This window comes from Protopterus annectens, chromosome 8.part0, assembly GCF_019279795.1.
Source record: "Protopterus annectens isolate FY-2018-M chromosome 8.part0, PAN1.0, whole genome shotgun sequence".
Taxonomy (NCBI): domain Eukaryota; kingdom Metazoa; phylum Chordata; order Ceratodontiformes; family Protopteridae; genus Protopterus; species Protopterus annectens.
In genome coordinates this window covers 200066692-200090521 of record NC_056741.1, presented here as the reverse complement: position 1 = coordinate 200090521, position 23830 = coordinate 200066692, and the positions used below count along the sequence as shown (strand labels likewise).

The 23830-nt window shown below is 39.9% G+C and overlaps 1 protein-coding gene across 1 annotated transcript in view; it reads left to right on the top strand.

Moving 5' to 3' along the window:
• Positions 1–23830, top strand: part of LOC122808699 (alpha-2-macroglobulin-like protein 1) — a 1234219-nt gene that overhangs the window by 1014147 nt on the left and 196242 nt on the right. The window lies entirely within an intron of this gene.

Genomic DNA, 23830 nt, shown 5'->3' with positions numbered 1-23830 from the left:
GCACATAATTTGTGCTAATCTCTGCCTTTCTCTCTATCTCTGTTATCTCTGTATGTATATATATATATATATATATATATATATATATATATATATATATATATATATATATGGGTGTATGTTCATCAATACACACATATTATATGTATGTACACCTTGTATGCATTCAGTTAGGATAACCATTTGAAATGTTTCAGGACCCACTAGTCCAAGTCCTGAAACACGGAAACTAAATGGCTGAAAAATGGGCTTCCATGTGCTAAGTCCAAGATGACCATTTCTAGGAATATTCACTTTTGTCTAAGGAAAGCCAATGTCAGAACTGGTATATATAAGTTCAAGGGTGACATTGGAGGGGGGTGCAGTGTTGCTTCCCCCCTACCAAAAAGGAGTTCAAAGGAGAAGAGTGATGTTCAAAATTCACCGTTCTCCAAGCATTTTATGTTTTTTTTTTCAGTATGTCGGCAGTCAGCATTTGAAGTACTAACATTTCCAGAGAAATCTTTCAGTATGCAGTACATTAAATAATATATCTCGGTTGATAAGGATAAACTACTTGTTCATATGTATTCACTGTGAATTGTACCAGTCTCTAATGTGACCTGTAATTTTTGGTTATCTGATCAAGTATACTTGTTTCTGTCTGAACATAAAGATGTAGCATATACATTTTCTCACAAAGTTTATTTTGATGTCACATTTTGACCTTCACTGTATAGCATCTTTTACAAAAACTGACAATTGATGTTATGTAATTGAAGATAATGTCTCCTAAACATAAATGACAGATGACAGCTTGGTGGTCTTCCTTAGTTACTGAAAAGTACAGTGGTGTAAGTCAACTAACCACAACAGAAGATGTTAAAATAGATCACTTTTGCAGTAGCCATGGCAATATTGAATGCATCTTGTCAAGGATATGAGACATCCAGCCAGCCTGCATATCCTCAGACTTCTTCCTCATGACTGTACATGCACAAATAGCATGCAAATATGTGATTATAAAAGGGGGACATGCAGGCGTGCCAAAACTCATTGCATTCTTGCCCGAAATAGGGAGGCATATATCACCAAAAGTCCCATCCTGTCAGAAGAGGAAAAGTAAAAAGAGGGGTATGTCACCCCATACACAGACAGTGCAGGAAAGGTGATAGCACTGTAATATTAATCTATTCAAATGTCTAGTGTTAACCATTGCAATAAAGGAAAATTGCCAAAGCTCAGGGATAATGCATGTAAGAGAAGGGCCAAAATCTTGGCATCCTTGGAGCTTACCTCTAGAAAACCCTGCCCTAGGTTTGGAAACTGTATAAATCCTGTTGTGTTTAATGAAAGTGTGCACTGATGACCATGTAGTTGCCTCTAGAATAGATCTATCCCTTTCCAAAATGTCTCAGAAGTGTCCAAAACTCTGGTGGAATGAGCCTTAACATTTTGAAGAGGAGTTTTGCCCTGGTGTGAATAACAAAAAATTGGCTATTTTGAGGCAGTCATTTAGAAATTGTTGCTTAGATACTGGTTGGACTTTTGTTGTTACCATCAAAGAAAAAACAGACTTTGGGTTAGATTTTTAAAAATCTTTAGTCTTGTCCAGGTAAAATCTTAACTCTCTGTAGATGTTGCAAGTATGAAGAATTATTTTTTTTCTGCTTTGGGTTCAAGGTAGAATGCAGGGAGATGGATAGTCTAGTTTAAAGTACAATTCAGAATCAACTTTCGGCATAAATGCAGGGTTGGTTCTAATACTTACCAAAATCATTAGGGAAGATCAAACAATGTTGAGTATATATAAAGTCCGGTCATTCAGAAACTCTTCTATCAGAAATAAGAGCAATAAGTAAAGCAGGCTTCCAAGTATAACATTTTAGAGAAGAACTTGCTGTAGGTTTAGAGGGAGACAGAGTTAATTTATCCAATACAAGATTTAGATCTCAGGATGGTGCAACCTGTTTTCTAGTTGGTGTAATATGCAGAGCTGGATCCAATACAAGCAAACTAGGCAGCTGCCTAGGGCCTGTTATTGCCTATTGGCATCCGGCCTTGTCTGATCTGCTAACTCCACTCATTGTGGCTTCTCTGTATGTAGCTCCAGTCTTTTCAATGAGAGACATTCCAAGATTTCTTGAAATTGAACCAATGAGATTTCTAGAGTCCAAATATGTGAAGTACATGGTATTTTCCTTTTTAATATACAGGAAATGCTTAATGGTATGGCCACTGCCAAACCACCAATTACCAATCCAGAGATTTATGAATGGTTTAACATTCAGCTGGAGTGTTTAGCAATAATCATAGCATGGAGGATACTGTCAAAGGCCATAGCAGGGTCTAGATAAATGGGGTGGCTATATGCCCCTAATATATAGCCTCAGTAACCCTTTCAAAAATCTCAGCAGGGTTGAGGAGGAATTTACAAAGCCAAACTGATGCACATTCAGGGATATGAAATCACCTATATCATTGCTTATTTGTTCAGCTTTAATACATTCCAAAGCTTTACGAATAATAATTATAATAATAACAACAATAATATTAAAAGACTAACAGGCCTGTAATTTTAAGGGTCAGCAAAGCGGCCACCTTTATGCAAATACACCACAACTGCCAATGTCCACTCTTCATGGCTATAATCAGTGGAGAGACTCAGAGGGATTAGAAGGTTTTTTTTCAAGTGGGACTTTACATTTCTCAGCAGGCATCCAGGGATATTGACAAGACCCAAGGAAGTAGCGATTATTTAATTTTGGAAAGTGCAAAATGACTTGGTCCAAATTAATCTCAGGAAATGGAGTGTTAGGACGAATGGAAGAGAGCAATGGGGGGTGGGGTGGGTGGAGTGAATATGGAAGACAGATTGTCCTGAAAAATAGCAACACCCTCATAGTCAGAGAAAGATCTACAATTTTATTTGTACGTTTCTTGTAATTGCCCTAATACAGCTGAAGAAGGTTGTGTGGTTATCTTTTGAAATAGTTGCAATCCTAAGTTCATAGGTCACCTTATATTTCCTAATGGTAAATTTGAGAGACTTACTTACCAGTATATCATCCATTTTATAATAATGAGGTGGGCATCTTTTAATGATGGCCATGTGCTTTTTTTATTGTATGTTGATGTGATAGCTCCACCATATGTACAGATGCCTCGACGCATCTATCCAAGAAGGATTCAGATTCAATGCAGTAAGCAGTAGCCTCAGGTACAAGAATTGTTGAGGAGCTGTACCATTCTTGAATGTCAAGGTCAGTAAATAGTAAATAATTGATCTTGGAGTAATTCTTGAATATAGAGGATTTATCACGAGCCACAAAACAGGCTTTCATAGAGAAGGCCATCGCAAGGTGGTCAGATTTGATAGGGAGGGGATAGCAAGTGGGCTGGTGCAACCTGGAGAGATGTTTTTGAGGACCAGATCAAGTAGATTAACACCTCTGGTTGGTAGGGGAAATTTTGGTCAATGGAATTGGCATTTACAAAGTCCAGAAAGCTCTGGACAGACTTGTTGTTGGCAGTACATGTTTGCCAGTTTATGAGTGGATAGTTGATGTTACTCATAAGAAATGTATTTGGTTTGACTACTAACTCATCTAACTTTTTAAGGTATTGTGTATGGTCAGAAGGGGGTCACAGACAGGGATATATAATTGGCTATAATGCGGTAATTAATTTTATTAAGTGTAACTTGGACTTCAACTAGTTCCATATTTGTGTCATGTGAAATCTGAGAATTAATGGAATTATGAATAAATACAGATATGCCTCCACACTTGACTTTGGATCTGAATGCACAGTAGACATTGTACCCTGGAATGCAAGGAATACTTTCACTGCAGCTGAGACAGCTTTCTGTAATTATACAAACATCAATGTTCTCAAGGTTAAGGAAGGCCTCAAATTCAGAGATTTTTTTTGTTTAAACTTCTGGCATTCAGCAACACTACCTTGATGTTTTCAAGAATGAAGTTTTCTATCTTGAGATGGCCATCACATGAACTCTGTCTAAAAAGTTCTTTGTGGGAAAATAAATATTTTTTCGCCAGTATGAAAATCAAGGGACAAAAGATGCAGACCTTCCCTTGCAAAGCAAGTGGGTCTTTGCAGCCCATTCATTCACATGCTGGATCCACTAAAATTACACCAATTTACAAGTTACTGTAGCCAATTATTTTATCCTTGAATTACGAGTCATCCTTGGTGATGTTAAAATACTGCACAATGCCAGGGCCTTTTCCATTTATAAGACATGGGCAAGAAGCAAAACAATGTTCCCCTGCATCTCCCATAGGGAGGAATGCCTAGGATCATTCATCCCCAAATGGGCAAATACAAGGTCATAACTGTATGTGGGGTAAGGGCAGGGACCCAAGTGCCCTGGTGACATCGTTAATCCTTGCACCAGAGTGGGAACTGTCACCCAGGTCTATGTTTAATCATCAAATGGCACATTCATCAAACAGCTGTTCATCAAATACTAAACATTGAACCTTCCTTCAATCGGAAGGCCATATCATTGTAAAACTTTATATCAAACAATGATAGTTGGCCAACATAAAGGAAGTGGAATGCAGTACATACTTACTGATAAGTTAGGCATAAGGAAATCTGCCCTTTTCCCACTGTAGTGTGAGTTCAGAGTTGGTATATATAATTAGCAGGGGGGGGAGGGTGCAGCCCCTGACAAGAGGAGGATTTGGTGATTGTTGTGTGTTTGACATTCTCAAGTTTGCAATGCGGGAATCATGCCTATGACTTGACTTAATGAATGTACCTATTAGAAAATGTGAGTTGTCGGGTTTGACTAAGGAAAAGGTTAAAGCAGACTGGGACTCAGTGGGGGTAGGTATTTTTTTTTTATTTTTTTTTTGGATGGGATACTCATGATTGCACAGATAACAGCAAATCACCAAAGAATATGGGGTATAGATCTAAAATCAGTGAAAAGACAGTGAAAGATGAGGACAGATAATGCATAACCAGATAAGTTATAATGATAGGAGGGTTCAATTTTGAGTTGCATTTTGTCAAAGGAAAATTTGCTTAAACGTGCAGTAAAACTGGAGGTGCTCAATAATCTGGGTTTATGGAGTACAATGACAAAATAAATTAATAAATCACTCAAATAGGAGTCCTTCCTCAAAAAGATAATTTTTGTGCTTACTAACAAGATGCGATGAAAGAAGACAGGGAGGGAAGATAGTGGTCAAATTAACCTAAGTGGTGGACAACTTCAGAGCCCCTGGATTAAAGTACATAAGAAGAATGGTTTTCAGAGGGAAGTACAAAGTAAATGCCCTTCCAGCAGAAAGAAAAGCCGTCTGTTTTCCAGGCCTTTTTGAAATGTGTCCAGGAACAGAATTTTTTTACTTCCGTCTTACAAAAAGAAATACACATATCTACTAGGGGTGTTCCAAACAGATGGACAATTTTCTAGAAGACATTTGGATATACACCCACTCATGAGGGTCTATCTTGGATCTGTTCAATGAGTCTGTTACTGTGATCTTCTATAGTGGATTTTTTTTCCCAGAGGAGTTAGATTGTGCTGAATTAAATTTCCTAGGCAACCATAAGCAATCTGCAAAAGGTACAGGTCCTCACCCCATGTTTGTTTATATATCACATCACTGTGGTGTTATCATTTATCATAAGCAGCAGTGCAGGTGTCCACGATTGATTTAGGGCTTAGAGATATTTTGTTAGGCTATTGTTTCCTTGAGATTTATGTGTCTGTGTGAACTGAGATTCCCACATGCACTGGACCTTGACACCTTAAGCACTGCCCCATGCAAAGTCTGAGGCATCTGTGGTGACTGACAGAAGGAGTGGAGGAAAAAGTTGAAGTTTGAATTCATTGGAAATAGGGTGGTCCACACATTGAGTACTTTACTTTCTTCTAAAAACTGAGGACAGGATTGAGAAGGTTAGAGTATGCAGCTGCTGAGCCCAAATGGATTTGAGGGACCATTGGATTTCCCTCATGTGACTCTGGCAAATGTAGCTAGTAGAATTTTCTTGCTTTGAGCATGTTTTGATAAGAAGGATTTAAAGTGGTGATGGTAAGAATACATTTTCTTTGTGGGAGAAAACCTGCCATCAAAACTGTGTGTAGAAAACAACACAGAGAGCCATCCTGGTGCATGCATGCATGATTTCTACAGGTTTAGTTTTAAACCCAGTTTGCTGAATAGATGCATGGTGAAGGGGAGAGATGCTGGATAAAGGAAGCTGCAATGAGATAATCATTGAAGTAGGCATAAATGTGAATGTTTTGCATTCTTTGGCTATGATTGCAGTAAGGCACTTTGGGAAGACTTTTTGGGTGGTGGAGACCCCAAGGGGTATCTACATAAACTGAAAATGCAATCCCAGGGCAAACAATCTTAGGAAACATCATTGCCTTTGTGATTAGAAATGTTCAAGTAGCCTTAGTTGAGATGCAGAGTGACCAGAAAAGCCTTGAATGACATTAGAGGCAAAAAGGGGCTGTAAGGTCAGCATTTTTAATTTTGGAACCAAGAGAAAAGCTCAGCCTTGAAAGATCTAAAATAGTTCTCCAGGTGTTTTTTTATATGAACAAGAAATATTGTAGATTAGAAGCCTACTGTTTGTTGGGAAGTAGGAACTGCCTGTATTATTGCCTGAGTCAACAAATAAGAAAGAATTGGAAAGAAATGCTGAATTCTGTTATGTTCCATGGAGGAAGAGGGAGCACAGTCTGAAGAAGAAATGATTCCCCAATGAAGTTTGTGCTTATGCTGAATTATTATTTGTAGAATCTAAAAATCTGAGTTTATCTGTTTCCAGAGTATAAGGCGACATATAAAATGCCTTCAAATTTGACAGGAAGGCCAGGGGGAGGTTTAAAATGCTCAGACTTTTTTTTTCTTTTTTTTTAAAGTGCGTTCCTGAGATCACTCTTTCTTTTTTGAGTCTGTCTGCCATTTTTATTGTGCTGTTGCTTAGAAGATTTTTGTTGGAATGATTTAAATGGCTTTCTGAAGAAGAGCATAGAGTTAGTCCAATAATCTATTTGGTATTTGGGAAAAGGGACAAAAAACAGTTATTTGACTCCCTGTTTCAACATCCTTTTCTCGTCAATCTTCATCAGAACCTTAAAGGAATTTCCAAACAAAAGATCTTTATCAAACAGGCCATTTAAATGCTGAGCGTTCACATCTTCAGGGAAGTTTGTAGCCTCAAACAGACATTTGTGTTCATAACTGTTCCAGTAGCTTCAGTTACGAAACAATCATCAGCTGCATCATTGCACACTTAATGGAGTGCTTAGTTACTTGGGGTGCAGAATTAACATTATGAAGCAAATTAGATTTAATGATCTGAGAAGGACAGCAAAAGACAACAGATATTAAGACATGTCTGTCAGTTACTTGATCTGAAAGTCAAATTAGCTGATACATAAATCTTCTTGCTAAACCCATGAAGTACACAACTGTCCTTATCATTTGGTACAGATTTGACAGAAGAAAAAGATTTTAAACTTCTGCCCACATCCAATGCTATTACATCAGGATCAGCAATGGGGTTATTGTAAAGCAATAGCTGTATATCAGCATCCTGTAAAATATGTCAAGGCCTTTTAAGGACAGGGGTTGAGGATCTGGGGATACAGATGCTACATAGATGGTGTACTTAATATAGGTGTGGTGGCTAGTACCTTTGGAGAGTCATGTTTAGGAGATAATATATTTTTGAGACTCTGAAACCTCCTTACTGTTTCACATAAAGAAATTTTTTGTTTTGGAAACCGTGTATCCAGAATTGATCTCATTAGGTAAATCTGAGGAAAGAGTATCCTCAGATTCAAACTCACAATGAGGTTGGGAAAATAACTGAGAGGTGTAGTCTAAGCCCTCATTATTAGAGTCAGACAGAGCTTGCTCTTTAGAGGAAGAAGGCATTTTCTTTCTTTTCACAGGTGTTGAACCTGGGAGATAATACTGGTCATAAAGAATGGTTTTAAATAAGCCCTGCATAAAGCTGAACCAGTCCTCTTGGGGCATCCTTTGAACAGAAGGAGTAGAACAAGAAGAGAAATATTAATTTGTGCGTGTGTGTGTGTGTGTGTGTGTGTGTGTGTGTGTGTGTGTGTGTGCATGTGTGTGCATGTGTGTGTGTGTGTGTGTGTGTGTGTGTGTGTGTGTGTGTGTGTGTGTGTGTGTGTGTGTGTGTGTGTGTTTTAAGGGTCTTGCGCTTTTTCATTTTGGGAAAGGAATGCATGGACCGGACTTCCATAACTGAACAGATGTATTCCCTCACCAATACTTTGTATATGCTTCTTGAATTTAAGCCACTAGTGTGGGTGTTTGTACAATCACTCGTTCAATGCAGCTGGTAGTCTACTGAATATAAGCATTGTTGTGCCAGTCTGTTCAGACAGTTGAAGGATTTAAGGTTTTTGTCATTTTGGGTTTAAAATTGCTCAGACCTGTCCTTTTGCTTTGATTTATACATGCCAAACTACATATTATTTTCAATGATTCTTCCAATAAGGGAAAGTATGATGAAAAGATTAGTTCTTTGGATCATAAAAATATTTGTTTGGAAATTAACTGGGCCCTTCAGAAGGAATTCCTGATTATGGCTGATCCATGATGAACAAATGAGAAAGTGTTGTCAATACAAATATCAAGGTTTATTATGGCAGAGGTGAGAAGAGTTTTTGTCAAACGCTACTGTGCTACACTTTTTTTGCCTTTTGCTTGAGGACATTTTAGGTACACCAGGTATGTGCATATTCTAGCCATTTTTAGAGCAGTTTACCATTAGAGGATGAGCAGATAATAGTGCCCAGCTTGCACTCATATGCAAACTTCGTCAACCACACTTCAAGGATATTGGCTTGTATGTCTGCAAAATAAATGCCAAACAGGAGATGACCCACCACTGATCTCTGGAGTACCCTACTAGTTTAAAATTTTATGTTCAGTGAGGCTACCTGCAACTTCCACTATTTCACATCTATTGGATAACCAGTCTGTAATCCAGTGGACAAATGTATGAGATTTTTTTTTGACTTTTCAATAATACTCACATTGCTGAAAGAGATGCACCAGGAGAGACAGACGGATGGTTCAGGGGCTGTAAAAGTGCCTCAGCAGAGTCTTCAGCATAGAACACAGAAACAGGTAGATGTCCAGTATTCTTCACTAATCTCTTTAGCCTTCTTCTTTTCTTCTGAGAGGCCAGGCCCACAGGAGGCGAATCCAGTATCATAGTTGCATGCACAAACCTCTTAGGCATGTAACTTCGTGGAAGATTGTCAGAGCGTTTAACCTACTCTTTATTGTTTTTGGACTTAAAGAAAGGCAGATTTGATAGAACCTGACAGTGTGTTTTTTGCCCAGACAAAAGAAACAGCAAATGTGAGTGTCTTTATGAGGCAATTGTCGGCCAGTCATATTTTTTGCACTTTCTTACAAACAAAAATGTTTTTTTTTTAAATAGATTTTTTTGTAGAAAAAAGATCATTCTTCCATGAGGATAATTATCTGCCCAAAGTTGCAGCTGAAGCTGACTAGTGATACATACAACACTGGGCTCATGAGAGTCTGCATAAGCATGCACACTGCAAGGAGATTCTTAGTTTTGCTTGCCTGTGCATCCCTGTTACAGCAGTACATATGCTAATGCTAAGAGTGGACATATGGTGCACAAAGAAGGAGCCTTAGGCTTTGTGGACATGCTGAACATTAATATCCTTCATCTCCTTCTTCTCCTTTTGACTGCTCCCATTAGGGGGTCACCAAAGTGGAACATAGGTCCACAGAATGAGTGGCAACAATGTTTCATGGTGTTGAGTGACCAGCTCGGCACCCAACCATCCTCAGAAGGCATATACATTTATACACTCACATGTAGGGCTAATTTAGAATGGCCAAACCAACTGCAGCATGGCTTGGGAATGTGGGAGAAAGCTGGAGCACCTGGAGAAAACCCATACAAACAAAGGGAGTACATGCAAGTTCAGAAGGAACCCCAGACGAGAATCAAACTGCAGAAGCTCTTGCTGGAAGGCAGCAATACTAACCGCTGCACCACTTTGCTGCCTGTTCATTCAATATCTTGATAAAAAGTAAAATATGCCATAGTGAGACATAATAATACTCCAAATTTGAAAACACGTCATCTATTTTACTGAAAGATTGTTTAATATAATGCTAATTATATGTAATTTAATGGCCCATCCTTTATAAAGTATACTTAATTTAAAGGTGAGTAAAGGGGTGCAGGGCTTACCAAGACATCCATGGCTAATGTGGCTGAGATCTACCTCTTCTGGCCTACTGGTTTAGGCAGGGTAGCAACATGACAGTATTGGTCACATTAGGAGGCACTTCAGGTTGTCAGTGTAGGTGCTGAGTCACCAGTCTACCAGTCATCTATCAGTCATCATGGGCTACCAAACATTGTGTCAACTGACCAAGGAATACCCCTCCTTGCCATTCCCCAGTGAGACCCTTACCCCTTCCACTAACAAAGCAGTAATGGAGGACATCAATAAGCCTTCATTATCCTCCAGAAGTGAAAGTTAGAACTGAGAACTGCTGGGATGCAGACGATGGAAGAGTACCTAGTGCAAAGTGGGATGGCTGCCATCTCACATCTGCCTGCTTCATGGCCAGTTTTGCAGAAAATGGACATTACTGGAGAAAAATAAACAAATGCCAATGGTCAGTGATATGTGGTAGAGTTGGCACAATTTTTTTTAGAACAGGATTGAAAGGAGATAAACAAATCAGTAAACCAACCTTTACCAATACCAACTGACAATGAATATGTAATATATCTTAGAGAATGGGTAATGCTCACTGGAAAATAAGTCTGCCACTTCATGAATATTCATCTGTTGAGATGCTCAGACAGTTAAAGAGCACATTGCTGACATTTGTAAACTCTCTAAACTGCACTTTTCTGTTTAGAAAGTGAAAAGTAAAAAATGTACTAAACAAGATAAAATAAAATACAATAAAGAAACACTGGTGTATTTTGTGTGTATATGTATTTATTTATTTGCTTTAATGTATTGCATTTCTTTATGGGGTAATGTCCTTTTGGATCAGAAGCTCAGTTTCAGTGGAGACCCTGGGAGAAAAGCTCCTGGCATACAGTAGAGAAAACTAATAATACTAACAATCTTGACAATATTAATAATTTTGAGATGTATTAACAGTTTAAATTAAAAAACAAAAAAATAATTAATGGTAACAAAAACACGGTTTCAAAAACAGTGTTTATGAACATATAGTAATTAAAAGTTGACATATTTTATACCAACAGTGTCAGAAATTATTACAATGTAAGATCAGTATGATTGCCTAGGATCAGAGACCAATCTAGCTGCTAATATAAAAAGTGTTAGAAAAAGTTAGCCATGTGTGAATAAACAGTAGCCATGGGGTATGAACTGGTTAAGAGAAGGAGCAGTAATCGGAGATATAGTCAGGGAGCGGGTAGACTTAGCCATGAGTATGGCAGAAGCAGAGCCAATGATTTGCTAGATGTTCTTTTAGGAGGTGTTTGAACTCATAATAGTTAGAGTTTTTAGCTATGGGCTGAGGAAGAGTGTTCCAGAGCTTGGCAATTTTGTAAGAGTAGAGGGAAGTGCCTTGAGTGTTGTGGGGTTTGGTAACCTTTAACATTAGTTTGTTGGAGGACCTAAGTGATCTGAGATTTATATTAGGTTGGATTATGTTAGTAAGTGCAGGGCAGTAATTGGGTTGGTGATTTATTTTGTGGGCTATCGTTGGTTGATTGAGTGTTAAAATATTTGGGTGTTCTAGCTAGCTGAATTGGGTGAGTACTGAGCAGTGATGGGTTCTGTATGGGTGGTCTGTAGAGAACTTGGCAGTTTTGTTGAAGCAGGATTCTAGATTACCTAGGTCTGTTTTTCACAGGTTAGTAAATATTTGTGATCCATAGAGGAGGGTGGAAAGCAGTTGTGAGCAGGCAGTAGCTAGTCTGGCACTTTCTGTAAGGTATGGTTTGGCTCTATATAGGGTGGCTAGTTTGGTGTGGACTTTTTGATGGTGAAGAAGATGTGGCCATCAAATCTTAGGTTATCATCTATTGTGACACCTAGAAATTTGGTTTGGCTTGTGGCTTCTATTTTGGTTCCATTTGACAAAATTATTGCTAGAGGGGAGTGGCATGATTTCAGTTTGTTATTTCTGAAAACTATTACCTTGATTTTGTTAGGATTTAGTATGAGTTGATGATCTGTGATGTATTTTTCTATATCCTGAAAAGAAGTTTGCATTTTTGTTTGCAGTTCCTGGGGTTTGGGAGCTGAGCAAATAAGTGTGAAATCATCAGTGTACTGGACTGTAGAGGCTACTTGAGTCAAAGATCTGAGGTCATTTGGAAATATTGTAAAATGAAGAGAGCCTAGTATGGAACCTTGGGGTGCTCCAATAGAAATGGGGAGCAGGGGGGAAAGGGTGTTTTCCCATTTGGTAGCTTGCTGTCGGTTAGAGAGATAACTATGCAACCAGGGCAAGGCAGTTTAACTAAGGCCATAGGATGACAGTTTGTTAAGTACGATTTTGTGGGAAACAGTGTCAAAGGCTTTTGACATATCAAGGAAAGTGGATGAGACAAGCTGGCCTTTATGTATGAGACTTTGGATGGTGTTAGTAAAAGATGGTAGGGCAGTGCTAGTACTATGTTTTGGCTTAAAGCCATGTTGAGTTGATGAAAGTAGGTTGTAATTGAGGAAATGGGCAAGGAGTTTGTTGTGAATGCATTTTTTCTAAGATTTTAGCTAGAGGGGAGAGGGTGGCTATGGGATGGTAGTTTGTTAGTTCTTTAGAGGCTATGCCTTTGTGTAGGGGAATGATGTGAGATATTTTCCATAGACAGGGGAAATATTGTTCTGCAAAAGAATGGTTGATTAGGACTGATATAGGATAGGCAATTGAGGGGGAAGCAATTTTAAGAAATTCTTTGGGTAGTTGTTCTGCTGCTAGACAGCAGAGTCTGAGCTTGGAAAGGAGTGTTTTTTGTAGCTAGTTTGGATGGGAGTAAATGTAAATGGGTTGAGGTAATCTGAAGAGGGAGTGGATACAATAAGAGATTGTTTTGACTGGTTACCTGGAAGGGATGTGATTGCATTAATAAAATGAGTGTTGAATTCTGTAGCATTGGGGTCAATTACATTTGAGGTGACTGGTGGAGGGGTTGGGACATAGCCTGGGTTGAGGAGATTGTTAATGTTTTGCCAGAATTTTGGGGGGTTGTTTTGGTGAATTTATTGACATGTTTGGAAGTAATTATGCTTGTCTGATTTTATTGCTTTTTAGCCAGATTTCGGAGTTGTTGATATGTGGTGAGGTTTGTTTTATCTTTGGTGGTGTGATAAGTTAACCATGCCCTGTCTCTATGTTTCAATAGTGATTTGGTGTCCTTATTTAGCCAGAACATGTGCTTAGGTTTTGATCTTATTTTTCCAATGGGTGTAAGATTATTTAGTATTTTAAGAAAGGTATTGTTGAAGTATTGTACTGCCAGATCTAGAGGGAGGTTTCTAAGAGGTGACCAGTTGCTTTGTTGAAGTAGTAAGTTAAAAGTGGAGGTGGAGAAATATTTCTTGCTACGGATGAATTTATATATTATGTTGGTTTGGGTGTGTACTTGTTTCCTGTATAGGAAGGTTGGTGAGTGGTCACTGAGGGAGTCTGGAAGGCAGCCAGCTAGGTAACTTAGGTTGTTTGTTAGTCAGTATCCAACCCAGTGTAGATTGCCTTTTGGAGTGTTTGTTTAATCGAGTTGGACAGAATATGGTTTGGGTGAAGCTGAAAAGGATTAGGAAAAGAGAGGAGTTTTTGGAGGAGCAGGAGTACCAATCCAAGTTGAAGTCGCCTAGTATAATAGTTTCTTGGTTGAAATTAAATGATGCCCAAGAAAGTAGATTTTCAATGGTGGGTAGGTTATTGCCGGGGGGAGATAGGCGGTTATGATAATAATAGTTTTGTTTGGGTTTATCTCTAGACAAGTTTTTAGGATTTCAGAGTTGGGTAGGTTGGGAGGGGCACAGTTTATCTGTTCAATTTTGAAATTGTTTTTATATATAATGGTGACACCACCACCCCTTTTGTTTAATCTGTCTAGTCTTATAATATTATAGCCAGTTGTAATTATGTGTTTGTCTTTAATGTATGGCTTTAAAGAAGTTTCAGTAATTGAAGCAATGTCAGGTAAGTAGGTGTTTAGGATTGCATGGAATTCAGTAATTTTACTTACGATGCTGCGAAGATTGAAACTGATAAAGAGTAGGTTGGTATCACAGGGTTTTGGAAGGGGGGTAGTGGTGAGTAGTATGGTGACTAGGAGTTGCTGGAGGTCTGTGTGGGAGAACTGCTGGGCAGCAGGGGAGTAAGTTTGTGGTCCTGGGTTGGGGTGGATGTCAGCTTGGAGTTTAATCTGTGCTATACTGTGTAACAAAAGTTGTTTGATCTTATTGGTCAGTTTTACATATCAAAGAGCTGAAGGATGAGAACAGTGAGTGGATATGTGTTTGAAAGGTAAGAGCAGAGTGGTTGGTGTGCTGTAGAGATGTGGGCTGATGTCAACATGGGTGTGGGTGTGTTGGTAGGTGGAGGACAGAGGGAGAGTAGGTGAGTTGAAGTGATTGACTGTGTTACAGTGGAGGGAGGTGGAGTTATGTTACAGTGGAGGGAGGTGGAGTTATGCATGAGGTAGGGAAGGTGGAGTAGTAGATCATTGGTTAGTATGGAGTAGAACTGAATGTCAGTTTGTGTGCGCATGCATCCATGACATCGTAAGTAAGAATGAGTGAGTGAGACAGGGAGAGAGTGTGTGTGAGTGAGAGAGACAAGATACAGTACTGACTTCAACAGGCAGTCCATCTGTGTGGATTAGTTTAGCATTTAGAGTTATGAAAGTTAATGCCTGACATTATTGGCTGACTTTAATTCTCAGTGATTTAACAAAAAAATCAGCTGGCAACACTAAGCAGTAAAACTGTCTACAATAAAGGGAGAGTAAAGAGTTGCAATGCCTTGCATTTTGTTATTTTCTTTTTCATTCATTTGCTAACAAGAAAACATGATGTTCTCCAAGATTCATGAAGCTCGGCGCAAGTATGGCTTTAGCTTTGCACCGAGCATCCTCAATACAGAAGACGCAGCAGCACCATATGAATATGTATGAGGAAGCACCGCCGCATCCACGATGTGCACAGGAAATGTGTGCAAGTGCAGGAGGTGTGTACAAGTGCTCTATGGAGGCATAAACATGCCCTGACAGCTGCACAACCTAGTATGCTTACTATTAGAGGCTACCTCTAATAGTAAGCTAGTAATTCAGTGTCCGCGGATACCAAAATGTATGTAAGCATAGAAGAGTGTCCATGAACATTGAATTAGAAACGAAGTAGTAAACATAGAGTCACATAGTGCAATATTGAGCCGCGTCCCAAGAACTTTCACAATTAGCTTCCCCGTGTCCCTATTTTACATTTGTATTGCTGCAATATCGAAAGTGTTAGCAAAGCACAGCATGTTTGTGCATTGCTGCTCTCCTCTGATCGTAGCTTACACATCAACATTATTCAAATAGAGAAAAACATGCAGAATCAATGTAAACGTCAATAGTGTAGTGGGTAGAGCATCCACCTAACGAATTGGCATTCATGGCTCGAGTCCAGCTATGGAACATATTATTTTCCCAGTGTAATGAATGTTGTTTTGCTGTAAAACCGACATAATAACATGTAAGCGTGAACTTGAGTATTGCATTAGATGTTTAACCAAATACATTCAAACAAAGTGGTACTGTCATAATGATTAAGGCACTAGTAAGCAGGTGTAAGCACAAATAAGCAACAGTAAACATATATAAGTACCATTAAGCAAGTGTGAGTGCGCTTGTGGGGTGTAAACAGTGCCCAGCATAGGAAATGTATATAAGTAGCTACACATAAGTAATATATATATATATATATATATATATATATATATATATATATATATATATATATATACATATATAAATATATATATATATAAATAAAGAATGAAAGTCGTAACAATAAAGCATACAAAAGGAATGAGAATGGAATCAACAGTAACTCCAGTATTATATAGTGCTGTCAGCGTATGTCATATCAAGCTGGGCTGAAGTGAGAAAAGCACTGCTACTCACACCACAGGCAAGATATTACCAGTGGGAGTAACACTGTTGACCTGCTAAGTCTACTTTTCAATCAGAGGGTAGTTCTTGGTGGGACTACCCAATTGATAGGATGATTGGACCTCCGACCATTACACAAGCAAGGGCAGGTATGTTCAAGGACCAAATGGTGGGAGAGCCTGATAATACATGTGTTGGGACAACATACGTGTAGGGCCCCTAATGCTTGGGAGAGGGCAATGTGTGGAGGTGTGTAATGGCTGCGATAACAACTGGACAATGGCTGGTATGCATGTATGTAGAAGTCGTATGGGGCAGAGGAAATATGGGTATGAAATTATGGATCCAGGTGTGTCAGGGTTGGATGGGCTGGTGCCAATTGGACCACCCTGTGAAGGTCAGTGAGGTCATTATAAGTATATATCCATACACACATGCATACATCTATATGTAGAAGTACATTCCCTGTAACCCATTCATTCCATTTGCAGACATAAATTACATGAATGTGCCCATATAAACCTTGACAGTAGATAGAATAATAGGTTGTGCATAAGAGGGAAGGGACGAAACCGCTAAAACACAGAAGTGTGTACAATGTCCGAAGTACGTTTTGTGCTATAAATATCAAATGTGAGGACTGTCTCACACATAGAATCATTCCTGTGATCTGCCTGCTACGGCAACGCCAATTACTACACCAGTCTATTTGTAAAAGAATCATGCTGAACTCATACATAATTAGCTCTCCTGCGTAACGTGTGCATTACCACATAGTCATACTGATCAATTAATTGTAGTGTCATGTTAATGGGAGTAAGGATGTAATGAAGTATAGAGTCTAATCTTGACATAAAGACATGTGTGCCCCATGTGGGACAACCCAAAAATTGTGAATAGTGTGCTAATGATTGCTCATGTCACCAATGTTTGTGGACTAAAACATTGGGGTTTCTGACGATACGTGGAGTGAGTCAACCAATGGGATGGGTCTACGGGAGTAGGGAGTGGCCAATGTGTAGTGGTGTGCATACACCGCAAATCCAACTGGATAATGGATGTCTGCAGTGTTAGTGAAGTGTTTGGGTGGGTGTTTGGGAACTAGGAGTCATGGGTATATGGTTATATATGCAAATGAAGCAGCACAGCAAAAGTGTATTGGTTAGAGCATCTGCCTAACGAACAGACATTCCCGTTCTGAATCCACTGCAGTACATACCATTTTCCATCGGTAATCTGTATATGAACATATTTTGACATCTGTCCGCTGTACAACCTGCATAATAACAATTAAAAGTGAACTGGAGGGAAGTGTCAGTGTCATAATGAATAAGGCACTAGTAATCAGGTTCATGCATATATAAACAGCAGTAAGCGTGTGTAAGTGTATTTGCGCAGGGTATGCATTGCTTTACAGACACACACACACATTTATATATATAAATATATGTATATATATATATATATATATATATATATATATATATATGTGTGTGTGTGTGTATCTATAGATATATAAATATAAATATATATATATATATATATATATATATATATATACATATACATATATATATATATATATATATATATATATTATATATATATATGTGTGTGTGTGTGTGCACGTAGATATACACAAATATGCAGCTATGATAGGAAACAGCACACAAGAATGATGTATGTTCACAAGCTATGCCAATGGAAGTGAGGGGCCCAAGCAAGAAACATGAAACACGTAGCATGATCTTCCACCCCCCACAGTCGGACACAGGAAACATACACACAAACCTGCAAACAATGTAAATAGTCCACTGCTCCCCAGACCACAGGCAGGATACAACTGGGGGGGTACATAATGCACCTGTAAAATCTAATCTTGGAACACAGACAGGAGCGTCCCTTATGAAGCCGTTTTGGCTGGGGTGTGTACGTACCCAGAATACAAGGGTGGGAAAGTCTGATGACCCATGGGTCGAGACAATGTATGACATGGGTCCCATGAAGTGGAGAGTGGGCAGCGTGTAGTGGTGTGTTCAGACCTGACCAGAACCCAGAGTAAGGATGGATGCTGTAGAGGAGGTGCAGGTGTGGGAACTATGGGTAGCTAGTTATGGGTCTAGGTGTGCAGATGTTGGCTGATGTGGGTCTATATGGACAGCCCCAGAGATGTAAGCAAAAGTGTTCATTGGGCAGAGGCATCACCCAACAAGCAGCCACATCCGCTACGAGTCCCACTGCAGCAAAATGTAATCCACATGGCAAGGAATGGAATAACCAGATGTATATATGTAGAGGTATGTGTGTGTATTTCTACCCATAGCCACATAGAAATATACCGCTCCCTCTCCATAGTACAAATGAATACATACAGAGACAGAATACATATACATACCCACATATAGATGTATACATATGCAGATACCCATAGACCCATATGTTATTAGATATATATATATAGACAGCAATATATAAATATATACAAGTATGCATACAGATATATCCGTATGTAGTAATGTATATATATATATATATATATATATATATATATATATATATATATATATATATATATACATATATATTATATATATAAAAAAATATACACATGCATATAGCTATGATATGATACAGCTGTTACGAATTACATATGTTCACAGGCCATGCGTGCATATGGGGGTGAGGGGCCCAATCAACAAACATGTATCACGTAGCATCAACCCCCCCCCCAGCTAGACTGGTGAAACCTACAGACACACAATAAAAGTAAACACACCACTGCTTCCCAGCCCACAGGCAGGATACTACCAGTGGGAGAGACCTGCCAGTTCTAAACTTGAAACAAAGACATCAATGTTCCTTGTGGGACACCCCAAAAATTAATGATAATCGGAGTCAGTCCCTGTAATGATTCATCAAACCAGGCTGTAGACGTACACGGACCAGTAGGTTGTGCAAGCCTGATATCCCATGGGTCGACACAACGTATGATATGTATTCTGACACGCGGAGAGTGGGCAGTGTGTATTGGTGTGTTTATACCCCACCTTTACCCACAGTAAGGATGACTGCTGTAGTGAAGGGGCAGGTGGGGGAATTATGGGTATGCAATTATGGGCCTAGGCTTGCAGGTGTTGCCTGGCGCAGTCATATTAGGACCACCCCGGGGATGTAACTAATATTCCAAAATGGGCATAGCTTATGCCCATACCTCTCATCCCCTAGGAGCAACTCCACTGGACAGGACATAAACTGTTGGGGGAACAAATAGGGACCATACCTCTCAACTATCCCTGATTTTGAGGGATGTCCCTGAGTTTGACTCAAATTCTAACTCTGTCCCTCTTAATCCCTCCTAAAACCACTGACTTTTGTAGGAAAGGTGATGAATTACACATAATGACTAATGACAACAATTAACAGTTATACACTTCATTTACCTCAGAAAATGTGTATTAATTCATATACTCTGAGTCTGTCAATGTGTCAAGTTAATAGCACTAATATTTTGTGTCACTGATTGTCCCTAATGTTGTCGTGACATGTCCCTGATTTAGGTGATATTTGTTCCTAACTGTTTGAGAGGTCTGATAGGGACAGAAAGCACATATTCCACTTACAACCTTAGAAAGATGATAGAATAATAGGTATGCAGTAGCATGACTTGGCTGAAGGATGTGGGTTCCAAAACCCAAGTACTTGTCTGTCTTTAATGGTGTCAGTTCCCATGTATTAGCCAGACAGGTGCAGATTGTAAGAGCAACACACCAATAGTACGAATCAAACTCTGGACAGGCCTTGGGTTCCGTACAGTCGAACGGCATGCTTACGCCCAATGGGCAGCCATTCCCAATACTGTAGGCATGTAATCCAATGTAATAGGCATCTTAAGGTAATATCGTAGTCCTCACTCCCACCCAGGGGTGTGAGTGTCAGATGCAAACACCAAAAGCAGTGCATTGACAAGTGCGGGAGCAAGCTGTTGTAAGCCTCTTTGGCCAGTGGTTTGCGAGTATCACACTGGTGAAGCAATGTAGAGGCTAACTGAGTGTAAGAAACTGTAACAGGAGGTTAGTATTGATAAACTCCGTGCAAACCTGCGCACTCCTGCTCACATCTGCTTTAAAGAGCCTTAATCATTCTGTACCCAACAGCTCGTGTTCTGGCCAGCAACAAAATAAACAGCCTCTGCAAGGCTAAAATGCAGGACCCTGTACATCACAGTCATAGTAGTAAACCACTGCACCATGATAGCAATACAAATAAAGGAGGTATCAGCAAACTAATCCTCACAACAGGGAAATAAATCAAATATGTGAACTGAATCTAGGTACAGTGTAATGTTCTATAACCTGCCACAGACCATAAATATGTGAACTGGTGTACTGCAGTAAACATAGAGTTGCAGTGTCACTGTAATAAGGTTCAGAGGTTCCCATGACCCCATACAGTGTATGTACACATGAATGACGTATACCAGACACATATATATCCTGTAATGAGTAAGACATCATTGACAAAAGTCAAATATAATGCTAGCTAACCAATAAGCAATGCTAACAGCTGCACAGCCCAACTAAGTCATTGTAAGCAATCGGTAGGGAAGCTACAATATGCCCACAGGTACACCTCCTTAAGAAGTGCCAACCTGAAGTAAGCATGTGTGCCCATAGCTTAGCTTTTTCAAAATCGGCCAATTATGGAAAGGTGCGGGAATCAGCCCCTACTTAAACCGAAGAGGCAAGAATACGGCTCATAACTGGATGTAGCATCCCCCTGCAGGCAGAATGGCTGGAATGGGAGAAGGCACTCACTTTAGAGTGCAGCGCTGGGGCATTCAGGTGTCCAAATTCATGGTATGGCTCCTGGTAAAGCACCATGACAGGAGACTACTGCAGGGCCAGTACCAGGGCTCGCAGTACAAATTGGAGGCCTGGGACAGTCTCACCCGTGACCTCACTAGGACCACAGGTATCCCCATGACTGGTGAGCAAGTCAGGCACTGCCATGCAGACCCGAAGCGGCAGAGGGGGGATGTCCTGGAACAGTGAATCCAGGAAGCAAGGCAGATGCAGAATGTCCCAGAACTGAGTAAGTACTCCTTCCACTATGTAGTTAATAATTGCCTAGCTTGTGTATACTATGGATAGGTATGGCTAAATATCAGTATACTTCTCTGACAGCTGCAGATGAGTGTGCTGCGAACCAGCAAGTCTATGATGCTAGGCTGCAAAGGATGTGTCATGAGGCAGGTTAGTAAATAGCCTGCATGTACTGTCATAAGAAATAAATGTAAGAGCCTCAGAAAGTGTTGTACCAGTATACAGAATAGTGTAATATGTTGTGAATAAAGGTGTAACCCCGGCATTGCTTCTGTTTTTTCTGCAGTCATATGTTGTTGTACTGTTGCAGTTATTACATAATACTGTTGTAGTAAGCAGTGTTACCCATACTGTTGTATGTAGATAACGTGTATGAAGTGCTGTATAACAATGTCGAAAGTGCAAACAGGTCAGACATATTAGACAAAGTACATTGCAAAGTCTCACAATAATTGCCTGATAGCATAGTGTACAGTGATTTTAACTGTAATGCTTTTGTAACACACAGCAGGGCTTTGGATGCCAGGAGCACTAGTAAGTTGTATGCATAATCATTCCACACAACTGCACACAGTCTGTTAGAATGTTCAGATTGAAAGCTGTATGCATATTTACACTTAACAACTGTACAGATTTTACTAGAATGCTTAAATATAGGGTGGTATGCATATTTATACCCCTCAACTGTTCCAATCTGCCCAGTATGTCCTGATAAATGGCCCACATCACCTGCCTTTTGCCCTGTTCCCCTGACAAATTAGTGTGAAGATCCAAGAAATGTAGGCAGCTGTTAATGACATATAACTGATAGTCAGACTTGTACATAGTCAGAGAATGTACATGCAAACATACCTGTCATCCCAGTATCTTACCGAAGGTGTATGAGAGCATTCTCAACACATGTTGTATTAACACCTGCATCTTGTCAAGCCTGTACTAAGACACAGGTCCCATACATACTAATCTACAAATATACCATTGTACTATATAATGCCATTGGGTAGTGTATACATACACGTAAGGGAGAGACCACTGCAGTGACTATGAATGTTGTGAAAACCACAAGGATTTATTAGTTGTTAATTGAACTCTCTCTCTCTCACCCCTACCATATGTGCAAAAATAACCTATTTACACAATTCATTTGGTATGTTTACACTCCTAACCTTTGTTGGGACATATGTCCTATTGGTTTATAAATATTTACATGTTTCTATGCATGTGCCATGTTAAAATACTCCTGTATTGGTGCCCTGTTGCCATCAATGAAACCTGCATGTCGTTGTAATGGCCACTGTTTACCCATATATGCATGTGTTCTGCCTGCTCTGTAACAGTCTGCTGTTGACTATTACTAACCCATATCTGCCTTAAACATGCTACATCATAGCTCGTATGGGAAGGCCAGTCCCAGCGGACCCACCCGTCCCACCTCAGCTGGCCATGGCACTGGGCACCAGCACATCTGGGGCCCAGCCTGGGACCTCCTTGGGAGTGGGTGCAGACAGGAACCTGTTAACCATGGTACAGTCTGGGCCGTGGTGCATAGGGAGCTCAACAGGAAGATTTAAGACTGCCTATGCCAGCTTGAGGGTTAAGTGGTGCAACTAGAGGGTAAGCCTGCCCCTCCTAGACAGCCCCCAGCACAGCCACCTTCTGGATTGTGAAGGTGCAGTGGTGACTGCCCATGGGTGGGGACCTCAGTCCCACTGTAGCCATTGTTGGGCTCATGGGCTTGTGATTTCCAAACACCCCTTCCTGTCCAAGGTGTTTCTCCCCACATGTGTCATATACCACCCATGTACGTGTCTTGTTTGTCTTGCTGTCATCCTACTCAATCTATCCTCCCTGATCATACCTACTCTCCTTCCCCAACATCCCACTCTCACCTAAGCATAAAAGAAATAGGGCAATATGTTCCCGCAAAAAAAGCACGCCCCATACATAGCTGTCCATTTCGCACACGTGTCCACTGGACACATGTAAACATTTCTAATTGGCATCACAACATACTGTTGTTGTCCTCACTCCACTCTTGTCCAAATGTCCTGCCAAATTTACTGCATATGCACAACTGTTGCTGTAGAAGAAATGGACAACTATGGACCTTCCCTACACCCTTCCTGCACATCCCTAGCTATTTTCCCTACTGTCTTTCTCTTTGTGCCCCTTTTTCACCACTTTCCTATCAACCCTTTTTTCTTTTCTTTTAAAGAAATTAGCGTGGGTAATTGTGAGTAAGCACTTTTAAGCAGCAGTGAGTGGGTTTCAGCCTGTTTGCGTGAGGGGTAAGCATTGTCTACACAGGTTAAACAATCAAGAAGGACACTGAGTGTAAGGCACTGTCACCGAAAGTAACCACAGCTTTCCTTCACGCAAACCAACGCACACCCGCTCACAACTACTTAAAAGTGCCTTAATCACTCTGTATCCAATGGCCCTTGTTCTGCCCAGCAACAAAATAAACAGCCTCTGCAAGGCTCGAAACCATGACCCTGCACACCATAGCCAATGTGATCTACCACTAAGCCATGGGAGATATACAGACATTGGATGTT